The following is a 16,369-nucleotide window of genomic DNA, read 5'->3' on the forward strand; positions in this document are numbered from 1 at the left end:
AGTATCTCCTTCTAGCTTAAGTTTCTGGGGAAGGTTCTCCAAGCTTCAGAATTAGCCTTTTCTTTCTTCTCCATAATATTTCCTCAGTGCACATGGTAGTTAAGAAAGATAGAGGTCTGGCCAGATAAATTATTAAAATAAAACAGGGCGAACGCCTTATTATGTTCCTTCCCAAGGGATTGGGGAAGTGACATCTTAAATCCAAAGGTATGAATTTCTTTCTTTCTTTCTTTCTTTGCAGAGCATGGACTCTAGGCATGCGAGCTTCAGTAGTTTCGGCACGTGGGCTCAGTAGTTGTGGCTCATGGGCTCAGTAGCTGTGGTGCACAGGCTTTGTTGCTCCGCAGCATGTGGGATCTTCCTGGACTAGGGATCAAACCTGTGTCCCCTGCATTGGCAGGCAGATTCTTAACCACTGTGCCATCAGGGAAGTCCCCCAAAGGTATGAATCTCTAATGATAGAATTTAAAGGAGTGTATTAGGAGAGTTGAAGAGATACCAGTGACTGAGATTTGATGTCAGAATAAGTGAAGTATTGAGGAGATGGCCTTTTTAGTGCTCCTAAAATCTCTCCGAAGGCCAATCCCATTGTGGATAATCCAGAGATGAACAAATGTGATAATAAAAACCAACATTAATTGGGCACTTACTGTATGCCAGGCACTATTCCTAGACATCTACATTAGTCATTCATTTGTTCCACATACTACCCTGTGAGGAAATACTATCATTACTCCATTTTATGGAAGAAAAAACTCGACCCTAGAGAAGTTAAGTAATTTTTCTAGAGTCGCACAGCCCTCTAATGGCAGAGCTGGGATTCAAAGCTAGGCAGTCTGATTGAGAGCCCCTCCACCCAGAAATGGCTTTTTTGAATCATGAGTCTCCCCTTGTAAACATTCTGGGAAGAGGGAAGAGGCAACTTCATGAGAAAAACCTAGGTATCACCATCATCAGCATAATCATAACCATCATCACAGCAAACAAGGCACTGTGCCATTGTGTACAGGGCACTGCATAGAATGCTGAGAAGGCAAAGAGGCATCTGGCCCCACGGCATGTCTGAACCTGACCCCCGAACCCTTCAGGTTGCTTCAAATGCCTCCACTTCCACAAAGCACTTTCTGCTCACCTCATGGAACTCCCAATAATGTATCTCCTCTGACAGCCACTTTTTGCCTCTGCTCTGCCACTTAGTTATTATATTACTTTCTATCTTGTATTGTGGTTATTTATATACATTGTCACACAGCTGAGCCTTTGCACATTGCTGAGTCCTTTGCCTGGCTGACTCCTACGCATTCTTTAAGATTCCACTCAGGTCTTATTGCATTTCCTGACTCTGCTGTCTGGATTAGATACGCCTCCTCTGTGTGCCCCAAATGCCTGGTATTTATCCATATCACAGCATTTACTATACTTGATTATAAATGTTTACTTGTTAGTATTCCTAACTAGATAGATCCCAGATCCTAACATCAGGGAACATGTCCTCTTATTTGAATCTTCAGTACTTTGCACAATACCTGGCACAAATTAAGCATTTACTAAACTTTTTTCCCCCCAATGAATGAATCTTCCGTATAAGTCTAATTATACTTTGAGGACAAAATTGGATATCTGATTCATTTTTTTGACCCCCTCAAGATGCCCTGCACCTAGTAGATGCTCAATAAATATAGCAATGACTAAATGACTGCAAAACACAAAGAGGTGTCAGATTCTGCTCTCAGGATATAGGGGAGGATTGGCAACTACAATTGAAGGTAGATGACATGAAAAGTTTGCGTGTCTAGGCTATGTTCTAAAATTGGTGATATAGACATCTACGACTGAAATTAATGATAAAGAAAATAACGTTTTTTCCTATTGAAGTTTGAAGTTATTTGGCCAGTAAAATGCAGTCCAATATTCAAACCCAGGTCCAGGTGACTCTAAAGCCAATATTGTTCCTGCTATACGACATTGTTGAGATGTTAGGGTAGAGAGGCCCTAGCTGGGCCCAGAAGAACCAGTAGGGCTAGGGTAATTAGAGACGAATAGGTACTACACAAATGATAATATACATATTATATATATATTATGATAATTATATCACATATATAATGATATCATATATGATATATGATATCATATATCATTATATATGATGATTATATATATATACACACACACACACACACACAGGTCTTTTAGGGAGCTCTATCTGGAAAGAGCATGGAGAATTGACTGATGGGGGAAAAGCTGGAAGCAGGAATGTCTACTTGGAAATTATTACAACAGTCAGTCTCAACTTGGGAACAGAAAACAAGAAATTGATTTAAGTGGGAATTTGTGGACATTGGTGATTGAGAAATACATAGACACCTGGAAACTTTGAGTCAGGATTACTCCAAAGTTTTGAGCCTAAGTGAGAGGCAGTGAATTCAGAGACAATTTTGAAAGATGGTGAGTTTGTTTTTTGATGTGTTAAACTGACTTCTAGATGGGCAAGCTGAATGGATAGAAACGCAGGATTTAAGCTCAAGAGAGCCCTGAGCTAGACTTGAAGATGTGTTGATCATCTGCAAAGAGGTGATGGCTAAAGTTAGGAGAGTGAGAGAGAGAGAGATCCTAGGGAGAAGTGGAGACAGAAAAGATCAAAGAACCAAGGAGTTTAAGGAACATTCAGGGAATGTTCAGGTCAAGGAAGTATTAAAATCAGGAAAGAAGACAGACCTCTGGCTTCCCTGGTGGCGCAGTGGTTAAGAATCCGCCTGCCAATGCGGGGGACACGGGTTCGAGCCCTGGTCCGGGAGGATCCCACATGTCACAGAGCAGCTAAGCCTGTGCGCCACAACTATTGATCCTGCGCTCTAGAGCCCGTGGGCCACAACTACTGAGTCCACATGCCACAACTACTGAAGCCCACGCGCCTAGAGCCCAGGCTCTGCAATTAGAGAAGCCACCACAATGAGAAGCCCGCGCACCGTAACAAAGAGTAGCCCCCGCTCACTGCAACTAGAGAAAGACTGCGCGCAGCAATGAAGACCCAGTGCGGCCAAAAATAAATTAAATAAATAAATTTAAAAATTAAAAAAAGAAGACAGACCTCTAATTATCTCTTCGAAGGAAGTGAAATTACGATCTTGAAGAGATATCTGCACCCCCATGTTCACTGCAGCGTTATTTACAACAGCCAAGACATAGAAACAACCTAAGTGCCCATCAAGAGATGAATGGATAAAGAAAATGTGGCGCATATATGTATACTATATATATACACTATCTATACATACACACACAACGAAATATTGTTCAACCATAGAAAAGAAGGAAATGTTGCCATTTGCCATAACTTGGATGAAACTTGAGGGCATTATCCTAAGTGAAATAAGTCAGAGAAAGGCAAATTACTGTATGATCTCACTTATATGTGAAATCTAAAAAACCCAGACTCACAAAAAACAGAGAACAGATTGGTGGTTACCAGAGGCAGAGGGTAGAGGGTTGGGGGAAATGTGTGAAGGTATTCAAAAGGTAGAAACTTCCAGTTATAAGATAAATAGGTTCTGGGGATGTAATGTGCAGCATGGTGACTATAGCCAACAATACTGTATTGCATATTTGAAAGTTGCTAGGAGAGTAGATCTTAAAAGTGCTCATCACACACACAAAAATTGTAACTATGTGAGATGATGGATGTTAACTAAACTTAGTGTGGTAATCATTTCACGACATATACATATATCAAGTCATTATATGTACATCTTAAAATTATACAATGTTATATGTCAATTATATCTCAATGAAGCTGGGGGGTGGGGAGGGAGACAAAACCAGAATATCATCGTATCTTGGAATTCAAACTGTAAGAGAGTAAGGAAAGGATATTCATTGGATGGATTTGGTGATTAGGTTTGGCCATACTGGAGAAAGAATTTTGGTAAGTGGTTGGGTTAATTACCGAGGAAGAAAAGGAATTGTGGTAGCAGAGAATGTAGGTTACCCTTTGGATAAGTTGGGAATGAAAAGAAAGGGGAAAAAAGAGTATTTGTGTAAGAAAGATTTTACTGAAGATACTAAAGAGAAAGTAAATGGAAGAGAGAGAACTGAGCAAAACCCTTCTGAGGTGAGATGAGATGACAAGGTTGGTCCTGCAATGTAGGAGAAGTAGTGGATAAAATTTGGAATAATTGCTGTGGGAAATGACATAGGAGGCAATGAGGATGCATAAAAGGATTGCCAAGTAAAAACTAATAAAGTTCAATTGAAGTTTCATCACCTGAAATTTGATTGAGATCCATTTTCTTGTTTTCATGGGTTTTTTCTAGTAATGTCTGCCAGCCCAGGAGTGGAAACAAATGTACGTACATCTCAGCCTTAGGAATTTCCATTGCTGGGATGATGGGTGGTCAAGGATTCCAAAAGGCAGTGTGGCTAATAAGAGCAACCTGGATGCAAACCATAGAGGTGAGGTCAAAGCTGCAGTAGTTGGGTACCAATCACAGAGAGGCTGGGAAGAGATTGTGGGAAGTGGGAAGAGTTCAGCAGTGAAGGCAGAACCCAGGAAAAATAACATAAGTGTATCTGAGGGGCAAAATTCCTAGAGAAATGTCTAGCAGAATAAAATGAAATGAAGTAGTAGAAATACTCTCCCAGAATTATTCTTGGGAAAGAGGTTAATAATAAGAAATGAAATAGTTAATTAGTGGAAACTGAAGAGGAAAGGGGACATGAGACTGTAAGGACAGATGTGAAGAACTGGCCTGAAGACCAAGAAATCTGGGGAGAAATGGTTAGAGCCGATGGAAAACATAGGTTGTGAAGCCATGATGGACTATGGCTAAATTGGAAAGCTGGGGAAGTGGATCAGCATTTAATATATCTATCAATTAGGGCTCAGGAATTTGTGGGCTGAATGTCACAAAGCTTGACTTTTAGAAGGCAGGCAATGAGGGTAGGAGGCACAACCATGAAGGTTTGAGTGTGAATGTGAAGGAGAAACATTGGTGGTACCGTCTAAAGGGATCTGAGTGTCACATCACAGATCTGTCAGAGCTTTTACTGACAGGGTGCCTCTAATTCCCAGGTTGTGGAAAACAGGTATGTGGGGACACAGAACAAGACCCAAGCTCACATCAGAGTGCCAATGGCCCCAGGTGGAGCTGCAGGAAGGCAGGAGGTGGGAATTTTGATTTTTTCCTTACAAAAGAGACACTTAGCCCTCAATTTTCCTGGCAGGGATGAAGCTCTGGGACTCCCCATTGGCTTAAATGGACTGGTAAAAGCTAGGATAGGGAGATTTTTTTCTCCTCCATGGGCAACCTAAAGAAGAAATCCCTTCCTGACTATTTTATTACAGCACTGTGAAAGTCAAGATGCCATTCCATTCTAACCCCTCATTTTCAGTCATAAATGACTATCTTGGTAGTATTCCTTTGGGGTTGAAATTTGCCACTTTTGCTTTAGACAATGAGATAGATGAATTGGTAAGAAACAGTATAAGCAGCAGGAAATCGTGGACAAACTAAGGGCTTTGACCAAGGCAAGGATTTATTAGGGCCTCTTATAAACCTAGCAGCAGCTGCCTGAGTGGGTTCAACCCTTCTGAGTCTTGATCTCATCATTCCTAAGGTAGAATTTCATGTTCTCTCCTACAATAGTAAATATTGTTAGGAATGAATAATCCTTGGAGGTTAGAACAGTGCTGTAGAGTGTTGGACTTAAATTCTAGTCCCTAAAAATGGGCATAATTTTGGCAAGTCATTAAACTTCTATGTCTTAGAATTCTCATCTGTAAAGTAGGAGGTGTTTCTTTCCAACCCTAAGATTTAGGTATACGTTTATCAAGAGCTGAGAGAACAGAAGTGTTTCGAAGGTGGAGTTCACAGGTAGAAAAGACTGGCGGCACACTTAAATAACAGATGCTGTGATTACTTGAAGAACTAAGAAGCCAGACATACAATCCATGTTTGTATCACAGTGTGTGCATATCATCATTACGAGAAGCAAATTTCAGGAAGTACAAAATCAAACCCAGATCTCTTTAGTGTTGAAAGCTTTTATTTTTAACAATCCTACCATTTGGATTTTAAAAAATGATTTACCTTAGAATTTCTAGAGTGACAGAAATAGTTTGAAGCTTTTATTTATAGGATGCTTTTAACAATGATTTCATCATTATCCATTAGTATTTATGTATATACAGTGTACTAGATCCCTGTACAGCAAAATAGAATTCTTTCTCAAGTGAGATGGAAATGCATGGAAGTTAGAAAATTCAGAGGAAAAAATTCTAGTAAAAATAGATAAACTATTTCATTACAATAAATAATATTTTAAAGTGCATTTCTATCCCTTGTGCAAGGTAGCTAAATTAACATGACTTTCGGCTTGCTTAAATTCTCAGTATTATTGCTCTTTTAGCCTAGTGTTGCACATTTAACATTCATTTGCTTTTTTCTTCTGGTTCAATAAATAATTCCGAACTTTGACACATATAAAGTGTCAAAGTTAAGTGAGGGTGTAAGGCCTAGTAAAATGGTTAAGACTTTTTTGCATGTGTGTTATTATTATAATGAGCTTGTTTTTTGAGCTCTCTGAGCAGAGGTGATCTGGTCTGGAACACCCCAGCCCAGAGTTTATTTTAGTAGTGGTTTTCTCTTACAGATAAGTCTGTGAATCCCTTCTTTCCATCTACCTTAGCAATCCCAAATGCTTCTTGTGTATTTCTGGATTTAGTTGTCTTTTCATATGTCCATACCTGACTTTTTCCTCCTGCCTTCTTTTACAGAGGTGCCTACTATGTTTCGTCAAATATTCTATCACCAAAATTTGACAAGAAAGCATTTTAATTATTTCCCACTTGGAATCCTTCAATCGATCCTAAATTTATATTGTTTATACCTGCTTTTGTCTTTTTTCTTTATTTATATGCTCAGTTATAACAGAAGACAAACAGAAAACATCTTGCTATGAAAAAAACAGTTTTTCATAGAATCTAAGCTGGGGAGCCATGGTATAGAAACTTACATGGCCAGCTTACAGTTTTAAATGGTTTCTAAAGCTTTATCATTTTGGGCTCTCCTGTACCATCCTTTACAACCAGCACCATTCGTTAAAAGATTGCCCTAAGGAAGGTTTCCTATTTTCTAGACAGGGAAAGTGACATAGAGATAAGTACCTGGTTAAAACCATGGTGATAGAAGCAAAAGCAGAAGAAAATTTATCTACTTCTTTTGGCCATGTTGCCTCCATCTATCTTCGGGGAGAATGCGCAGTACACTGTAACATAAGCAGTCTTCGCTTAACTGATTCAGAAAAGCTGCCGGGCCAGTGCATATAGTTGCAGAAACATCTTAGATCAAGACTCTACAAACACAGAGATGTAACACTGTGTTCTGGGGAGGGCTGTGGAGCAGACAGGTCTGTAATAACAGTTGGGCAGGGCAGCAACAAGGGCCACAAAGATAAAACAGGAGTAGTGGGAATCTGAGCTTTATTCAGCAACATGCGCTCACCATGATGCCATCATTTTTCCTTCTAAGAAAAAGTGCAGTCTAATGGGTTACCCTCTCACTTCACAGGGGACAGTGCCGGGATGCCCGGGCTTTGAGCTCTCCAAAGCACAGGCCTTCCAAAAATCAGGGAAGTGATGCTGCGATTAAAAAAGCGGTCGTGAAGCGATTCGAGGATCTAGGTAGAGGTCCTCAATGGGCACTAGGTAGCAATGCGTGAGCGGGGCTGGGCCGGGCCCCATAAGGAAGGGGAAACCCTGCACCAGCCAACGCATCTGCAGGACCTGGCGAGAATGTGCTTTGGAGAAGCTGGAGGAGAGTTCAACCCCAAGAGGGGCCTGCACCCTTGGGAGGGGAGAAAGCCGGCAACAGCAAAGGCAGTGCAGAGATTGAGGGGTGAAGACAAGGGACGGGAGAGGGGATGGGGCAGGGTGGAACCGCATCCTGGAGGTGCGCGGGGGGTCGACTTGAACATTGAAGACTAGGCCGGGACCAGGACAACAGGGAAGTGTGAGGGAAAGACCCCTTCCTTTGGCAGCTTCCAATGTATTTCTGTCAAAGATGGCCAAATTCTACGCTGCCCTTCCCCCCTCCGCGCCTTTTCCACTGGGTTGCTTCTCAATGCTGCGAGAGGCGGTGGTGAGGTCCGGGTGAGTGTGTGCGTGGGGAGGAAGGTGCGGGAAAGAAGCGACCCTCCCTGGCCGCCCCTCCCACCCCACCGGCCTTTTGGGAGGTTCTTTTAGTTGAGAAAGGGGGCTCTGCCGCTTTAAGGTGGGGAATAGGCGTCACCTCTGGCCGGGTGACGAACTGGGGCGGGGACCTGGTGGGCGTGTCCATGCAAAGCAGGAGGTGGTGCCGGCGGTGGGCGGCCCCATAGTAAAATATTGGAGGGAGGGGCGGGGTCGAGGAGGGGAGGCTACTTGGTGGGCGGGGCGAAGGGGGCGGTGCCTCTTCGGGAAGGCAGGGGAGGGGGAGGAGGAAGCGGCCGGTTGGTACCATTACGCGCGTTCCGGAAGGGGGACTAGTGACATTCCCTTGGATGGGGGCGGGCCCTTCCCGGCGGCGGGGCCCTTGCTGAGTCGGGGAGGGGCGTTCCCCCTTCCCCCGCCGGGCGGAACGTCGGGGCCGGGGGGAGGGGGCACTCCTTCGCTCGCGTCAGAGGCGGGGCCGGCGGTACCTTTCGTGGCGCGGTGCGGCTGGGGGAGGGCCGAGGGGAGGGGGGAAGGGGCGGTACCAGGAGGGGGGTGCCGGAAAGGGGGAGGCGCCGGCGGACAATGGAGCCTATGTGTGCTTGCGGGAGTGGGACGGCGCCGCCGCCGCCGCTGCCGCCGCCGGGGGGAGACGCTGCGCCGCCGCTGCCGCTGGCCCGGGCCCCGGCCCCCCGGGGCTGAGAGCCGCCCCGGACCGAAGCCCCCTCCCATACTCTGTTCCTCTTCTCCCCTCCCCCACTCCTGCCTCGGGGGTAAGTGGCACCTCAGGGGGAGGGGGAGGGGAAGGACCGAAGCCGGGGGTGGGGGGGCCGGGTCCGCGTCCGCGTGTTTTGAGCGGGTTTGAGGGCAGGGGTAGCGAAAGCCGCGTAGGGCTGGGGGGGTGGGGTGAGGGGAGAGAAGCGGTGGGGGTCGAGGTCGTAGATTTAGAGTTGAGTCTACAGAAACCTGTAGGGGGAGTTGGGGGGGCGTCCTCTGCCCACCGCTCACTGAGTGGTGGGGAGAGACGGAGGCATCTCTCGGTTTATTTTTTAGAGGATGTGTCCCAGGCGGTGCTTGGAGAGACTAAACGATGAGATGGGACAGTCCCAGGGTCCTGGGTGAAGGGGCATTCGAGGGGCGAGATGGAGAGCTAAATGAGGGAATTCGAGTTGAGTCTGGTGGGGTCTGTTAGACCCCGGAGATGGATAGTGAAGTACAGGGGACTTTGCAGGCCAGTGACTTGTTGGAGGGTTGGGGAGAAGTGAAAGCGAAGAAGAAGAATGTTCGTGTAGTAAAGGGCTCCAGCAGGTGAGGTGGGGATGTCTAGGTCACTGAGTCATTGTGGGGGTCGTGGACACACCAGTGGTTTCCAAAGTGGAGCTGTAGCCATTAACCTTTGAAAGTTGCAAAGACTATTAAGATGTCACTGGTTAGTGTTGGGCGAGCCTGGTGAAATGGAGATATCCCAAGGAGAAAACAGCAGGGTTGGTTATTATGTTCAGAGGGAAGGGCCAGAGGCCTATAACAGTGTTGCTGGGGGCCTTAGGTGAAGGCTCCCAAGCCTGAAGGAGGAGGCCTGAAATCTGTCCTCCAGAGCCCTGCCCTGTGATAGAGAGGAGTGACTTAGAGCCTAGATTGCAGACAGTTGGAGACTATTAAAGTTACTAAACAAAGTAGAGAAATGGACATAACTATGTGTTGGTAGCGAGAGACTAAGGTGGGGTAGAAATGGTGCAGAGTTAGACTGTGGTTAGGGCAGACATGGACAGATCCCTGGCAATGACTTTAGTGGGAACATGATTGAGTGGCTGTGTAAAGAGTTACATTTTGATCAATGGTGTGTGATGGAGTATTTGTTAGCATTTGATGTATTCAAGAATTAAGTGTTTATTCTTAGGTCAGAGATCTGGACTCTTGTACACTGAGCACAAAGTGATGAATCAGAATTAGCAGGTAGGAAGGATAAGTAGTTGAGAGTAAGGGGTAGGGGGTGCAAATGAATATTGGTAGGTAAGACTCCTGTGTGGACAAGAACTTTTCACTCTTCATGGAGATTGTACAACATGGTTGTTCTGTTGATTTTGGTTTTTGACTGGATACTAATGATATGGGAAGGTTTAACAAGGATTTAGTGTGAACAATGTTATGGTCCTAAGTACAAATTTAAGAAAGACCTCCTTACTAACTATTGAAAAAGACCCAATCTGTAAAACACAGAAATGGGTTAATAAAAGCAATTAGATGGCATAAGGATGCTTTGGGGAATGAGGATTCCATGAATTAGTGGTTTCGATAAGAGAAAATTTAATGCAGAGTTGAGATAGGGATGACCTTTCATAGTTTTAGAATCTAGGATCTAATGGTATTGAACCATTAGAATATTATTGCATAATAACAGTGTTGAATGTAAGATGATAATAGTTCCTAAACATAATGGTAGATCGATAAGAAGGTCATTGACTAAAAGATGAAGGAACAATTTCCAAACTGTTCTCTTCTTATAAGGCAGGTTTTATGTAGTAACTTGGCTCCTGAGCTAAGGATTCCTGACCTGGATTCTTAGATGACTAGTGTAAGTGAAAAAGCACTTACGTACTTTGGAATTTATTCTATGGGATATTTTTCCCATAGCCTTCAAAAGTGTGTCTGTTCCCACGGATCAAAAGAAAATGCTCTCTGGGCTTCCCTGGTGGCGCAGTGGTTGAGAGTCCGCCTGCTGATGCAGGGGACACGGGTTCGTGCCCCGGTCCGGGAAGATCCCACATGCAGCGGAGCAGCTGGGCCTGTGAGCCACGGCCGCTGAACCTGCGCGTCCCGAGCCTGTGCTCCGCAACAGGAGAGGCCACAACAGTGAAAGGCCCGCGTACCGAAGAGAAAAAAAAAAAAAAGAAAATGCTCTCTGGCTTGTAGGGGGAAAAAAGTACAGAGGTTTCACAAGCATTATAATCAACTTAATATTTGATCATGGTGATCTGGTATAGTGGTTAGAGCCTTGAACTTGGAATCAGGAAGCTGGCTTTACCATTGACTTATGTGTGACTTTAAACAAATCTCTCATATTTATTCTCCAGTTTTCCCATTTATGAAGTGGGGATACCACTGCCCTAACCACTCACAATGCATGCACAGTGCCTTGGACACTTCTGGGAATGAAAGTTTACGTAGCCCAACTTTTTCTCACTTGTAAAAAACTGCTATCTCTGGAACAGACCAAATTCAGCTTCTGTAACAATTACAGCAGCATGCTTGATCAGAGAACAAAAAGAAGTACCTTATACATCCACCTTGTTCTGTTGTCCAGGTTTTGGTTTTATATTAGTTTTGAAAGGTGATACCTCTTCCCCATTTAGTGGTAAAACAGGATACTGATGACAATTGTAGAAATGTAAGCAAAGGTCCCCATGAGAGAGTGGGACTGTACATGCTGTGAGTGTTAACCTAGGCTGATGCTGACTCTAAATTTGTGTGACCTTGGACATGTTACTTGGCTTCCTGGTGGCTTAATTTTCTTCAACTATGAAGTACTGCTAATGGAATGACTTACTTGTCTGTCTGCCTTGGTGACTATGTTAGGGTCTATAGAAACTTTATGTGCTCTAGATCAGAAGTTCTTAATCTTCTACGTCCCATGTTTTCCTTTGGCAATTTAATGAAGCATAGGACTTCTTCTGAGAATCATGTTTTTTAAATGTATAACATAAAATATATAGAATTACAAATGACATGGAAACAGTTATCAAACTGTTAAACAATTGTAATACAGTAGTTTGTATGTTTACATTAAATAACAAAATGTAGCTTCAGGCCTAATGATACTATAATTTTGAAGTAGTGATGAGTGTAAATATTATGTTGAGAGATCTGCAACAACTGTAATGTGATGTGAAGTGTTTTGTGGTTCCTCTTGGTGACATAGTCAGGGGATTGCTAATTCTACTGTGGGTTGTTACCTACATTCACAGTTAAAGGTGGTGCTAACTTTTACTTGGAGGTTAGTGAGTGTGAAGATCAAAATTTTCGCCAGCCAAGTTCACAGGTGCCACCCCTCCTAAGTCTCTCCAGAGACCCCTTAAGAGGTCGTGGATCCCAGGTTAAGAGGTCCTGCTGTAGACCTGCCGATTTTTGAAAGTTGAATTATCTAATGGCCACTTGCCTTTTAAGCTTTGTAGTTTTTTTTCAGCATCTTCACCATGCTAAGAACAAGGGCATAGAGAAGATATGAAATAAAAGTCTATTTTACAACCTGTGATAACTGTTCGTGGTTGGGGAGAAAGTTAAAAGCAGTGATTAGAATGAGGCTTTTGTGCCTGATGGATTTTGCTTTTCTAAACTTCCCAGTCTTCAATAGGATAGAAGTAGGCTATAGTGCTCCAGCTTCTTGCATTTTGGGTTTTAGTGGTTTTGCCTTCCTTCCCCATTTTTGACCTAATTATTTTCTTACTATTCCTTCTTCCAAATATTGTTTTGGTCACAGAGCATTGGGGAATGGGTGGTTTTCTTTGCCGATGGTGTGATGGGCTATGAACTTTTCCATTCTTCTCATTCCTGTAGGACTGAATGTGGGACTAGCTGGTGTTACTCCACTTTGACCTAAAAATTCCTTTCTGTTTGGGAGGCAGAGATCACTCTTGGAAAGTTCCTCTGTGTCCCAATGTTAGAAGAGAGAGCAAATTGGACATCTTGAAAGGTAAAGAGCCCGATGATGAGCACGTAACTTCTGTGATTCAGTCTGTGCATTTTGGATTTTGTTTCTGCTTCTGTAGGGTCTCTTGTAAGTTAAAACTATATTTGTTCATTACTATAGCAGTTCCCAAGGCAGAGGTCATCAAGTTAAATGCAAGTCATAACTGTAAGTGCAATTACCTTGTACTTTCCTATGAACAGGGACTTCTGCAATAAAGTATTTCCTAGGAAAGGCAGATGGTAAGAAGTTAAACAAGTATTTATTGTGTCATCATTGATTTGTATGAATGTGAGGCAAGAGTAGCAGTACACAAGTCTCAAGCTCATTATAATAAACAAATCAACCAGCATTTATTGAGTTTCTTTTGGGCCCTGAGATGATGACCCTTTCCTCAGGGGGTTCCCTGACTATATATAACAGGGAAACAATTTTTAAAGTGTTCTAACAGTGTCATGAGTGTAATGCTGTGGGGCCATGGAGGACATTCCTGGGGATAGTTTGGAATCAAGGAAAATTTCACAAAGAAGGGATATTTGTGCTGACATTTTACTTTGGGTAGCCATTACTCTAAATGATGATAGATGACGTTCCTTTTTGAATGGTTAAATTCTGTCGAAACTCTTGAGCTTGATATAAATTTATTTGCTTGCTTAAAGTTTGTTAGCTTGAAGGACAGTAGGTGAGTTTTTACTCTTTGAATATGAAAACATATATTAGCATTTTGTTTGGACCAAAGTTTTCTATGTAAGTCCATAGTATAGTTTTCTTTTCTCCACATGTTTGGGAAAGATTGGTTCTTCCTATTGTGTGCTTTTTCTGAGAGGAAGCCTTTGAGTAGTTGGCATGCCAGAAGTTAAGAATGAGCTAGGAATGGAATCCTGAGGCCTTTTAGTTCCACATTCTAAGTTTGATACTATGCCTTTTATGGTGTAGTGGTCATAGCATAGAAACGAAATTTGTTAAACATGACATAGTTGTAATAAACTTGACTTCTTAGAGCAGGAGAGTGGAAAAGGATCATTGGAAAAGTTGAAATCGGAATTATAGAGGTGATTCTGACCTAAGTTAGACTAATTTGTGAATTTATTTACAACTTTGTTGTCACCTTATAGAGTTTCCTTTTAAAGATTCCTAAATAATTTGGCCTTAGGACAATCTGGAACTTGGTTCTTCCTTGCCATTTCAAAACTATAAATTCTGGGCAAAGGGGGAGGCTTGGTGTTATAATTCTAGTTTACAAGGACTAGTGTTGGAAATTGTTCTGCCTGGTGAGTTACTTAGTGTTCTATTGAATTATCTAGCTCAAGTCAGTATAGCATTTCACACACAGTAGGCTCTCAAGCAAAGGAAATCATATGGTCCTGTTGTTCAGTCATATGTTCCCACAGAAGTATGTGAAAATAAATTTCCTTGCTGCATGCTTGACATGTAGAGTTACAGTTGAGAGTAGGGAGGAACTGTGAATGGTGTGTACTTTGTGAATTCAAAAGTGTATCTGGAATTTTGAATCTTTCACCTTTACAGTCAGCTCTCAATTCTCTGTACTAATTAAGAATGGGAAGAAGCAAAAATGTGAGGGGTTTTTTTCCTACTAAATGTTCAGAAAAGTAGAAAAATTGATTTTATTTTTTATTAATATTTTTCCAGTTTCTGAAAAGAAAATATGCAGTTGGGAAGGAGGGAAAGTCACAAGGCCCTTGAGATACCTGCAGATTGGATAATATACCCTGTAATAATTGGAAGGTGATTCTGTTTACATGGGAGGCGATAACTTCCTCTTAAACTAATGCTCTAGAATAAATAGGAAACCTGTTCTTCTCTTAAGATAGTAACAATGATACTACTGATTTTTTTTCTAATCACTTAGAAACTCTTCTTCTTTATTTTACCCTCATCCAGGTGAGGGTCACCTTTGAGACAGGGGTTCCTGGACTCCGCAAGCTCCTCCCCTCCAGGATGAGCACTGCTGTATCGTGACCCTTGGGGTTTTGGTGAGTAGCCTGATGGATGATAGCACTAGAGAGCATGCGTGGCTTAGAAAGATGATCTTGGGGAAAAGCTTCAACTTTTATTCAACAGATATTTTTTGAGCAAATAGCACGTGTCAGACACTATAGTAAGTGCTAGGAATACAAGGATGAACAAATCAGTCTTGATCCCTGCCTTCATGGAGTCTAGCATGAGAGATGAATGTTATGCAAATGATCACATAATCATACAACATGGGAAATGTTGTGAAGGAAAAACACAGGATGCTATGAAAAGAGTATAATGGAGAATTTTGTCTAGATTAGTGGCTATACAGTATCCTTTCTCTCTGAAGAAGAAACACTGAAGCTGAGATTTTCTTCACTCAGCAAAAATATTCAACTTGATATGGAAGGTTAGGGGTGAGGGAGAGAGGTGTCAAGAATGACTCCAAATTTCTGTCATGAGCAGCTGGGTGGATGAAGGTGCCATTTACTAAAACATAGAAAACTGAAGGGAAAATACTTTTGGGAGGGAGGCTATATACAGAAGAAGAATTCATCTTTGTCTTTGTTAGGTTTCAGACATCTAGTGAGATGTCAAGTTGGCAGTTGTGTATACAGGTCCGCAGAGCAGAAGCTGAGCCGGAGATGGAAATTTGGGAGTTGTTGGCATGTAAAGAGCTTATAGAATAAGAAGAGAAGATGCCCCAGGGTAGAGTCGTGAGGAACTCAAAATTGTAGAGATTGGATAGAGAAGGGGCCAGCAAAGGAAGCAGATGAAGAGTGACTTGAGAGGAAGGAGGAAGACTGGGAAGGTGTGGTATTATGGGAACCAAGAGAGGGGAGTTTCAAGAAGGAAGTGATCAACTGGCAGAGTCTACGAGATGGAGTAAGATGAGGTTAGAAAAGCGGTCAGTGGTGACCTTAACAAAAGTCATGGTTTTTGTGATCTGTGGGTAGAAGTTGGTTTAAAATGGTTAAAGGGTGAATGGCAAGTAAGGAACTGAAGACTGTGTCTTACCAACTCTAGTAGAGAATCTTGGCTCCAAAGGGGAATAGAATGCCAGAGCTGGTTTTGTTTTGCTTTAATTTTTTTTTTTTTTTAATCTGGAAGATACTACAACATGTCTGAAAGCTGATTGGAAATATCCAGGAGATGCAGGATGTAGAGAGGTGGCCACTGGAGAGAGTGAGGGTGTTCAGTAAGCTGGAAGGGATGGGACCTAGACCACCTGTGGTAGGACTGACCTTTGGGGAGAAGTGGGCTTTTTTTTCGGTTTCATTAAAAGGGAAGAAAGATGGGATAGGTACTGATAAAAAGAGATTTGCAGATTTGGTGGTGAGGAATCCTGCCTGGTTACTTCTCTTATCCCTGTTAAGTCCTGGGCAAGGCCATGCACTAGGAGAGGAGGATGCTGGTTGGAGACGGTGAAGGTAAGAAATGCCATTAGGCAGGATGGGTGAGCTTGCTAGAGAATGGCAGTAGTCATGGTTAACCTGAATGTTTATGTTGTGCTGCTAAGCATT

The 16,369-nt window shown here is 42.8% G+C and overlaps 1 protein-coding gene across 7 annotated transcripts in view; it reads left to right on the forward strand.

The window, feature by feature from the left end:
* BCL9 (BCL9 transcription coactivator) overlaps nucleotides 1-16,369 on the forward strand; it is an 85,456-nt gene that overhangs the window by 51,115 nt on the left and 17,972 nt on the right. For 3 of the 7 annotated variants that reach the window (XM_032649441.1, XM_032649500.1, XM_032649492.1), the window contains exons 1-3: nucleotides 8,772-8,961; nucleotides 12,740-12,875; nucleotides 14,772-14,863. The gene's annotated coding sequence lies outside the window, so the exon portion shown is untranslated. Of the gene's footprint in view, nucleotides 1-8,771; nucleotides 8,962-12,739; nucleotides 12,876-12,992; nucleotides 13,038-14,771; nucleotides 14,864-16,369 lie in introns of those variants that run through there. The other 4 variants (XM_032649452.1, XM_032649462.1, XM_032649472.1 and 1 more) reach the window with 2 other exon arrangements.

This window comes from Phocoena sinus, chromosome 1, assembly GCF_008692025.1.
Source record: "Phocoena sinus isolate mPhoSin1 chromosome 1, mPhoSin1.pri, whole genome shotgun sequence".
In the NCBI taxonomy this organism is placed as follows: Eukaryota; Metazoa; Chordata; class Mammalia; order Artiodactyla; family Phocoenidae; genus Phocoena; species Phocoena sinus.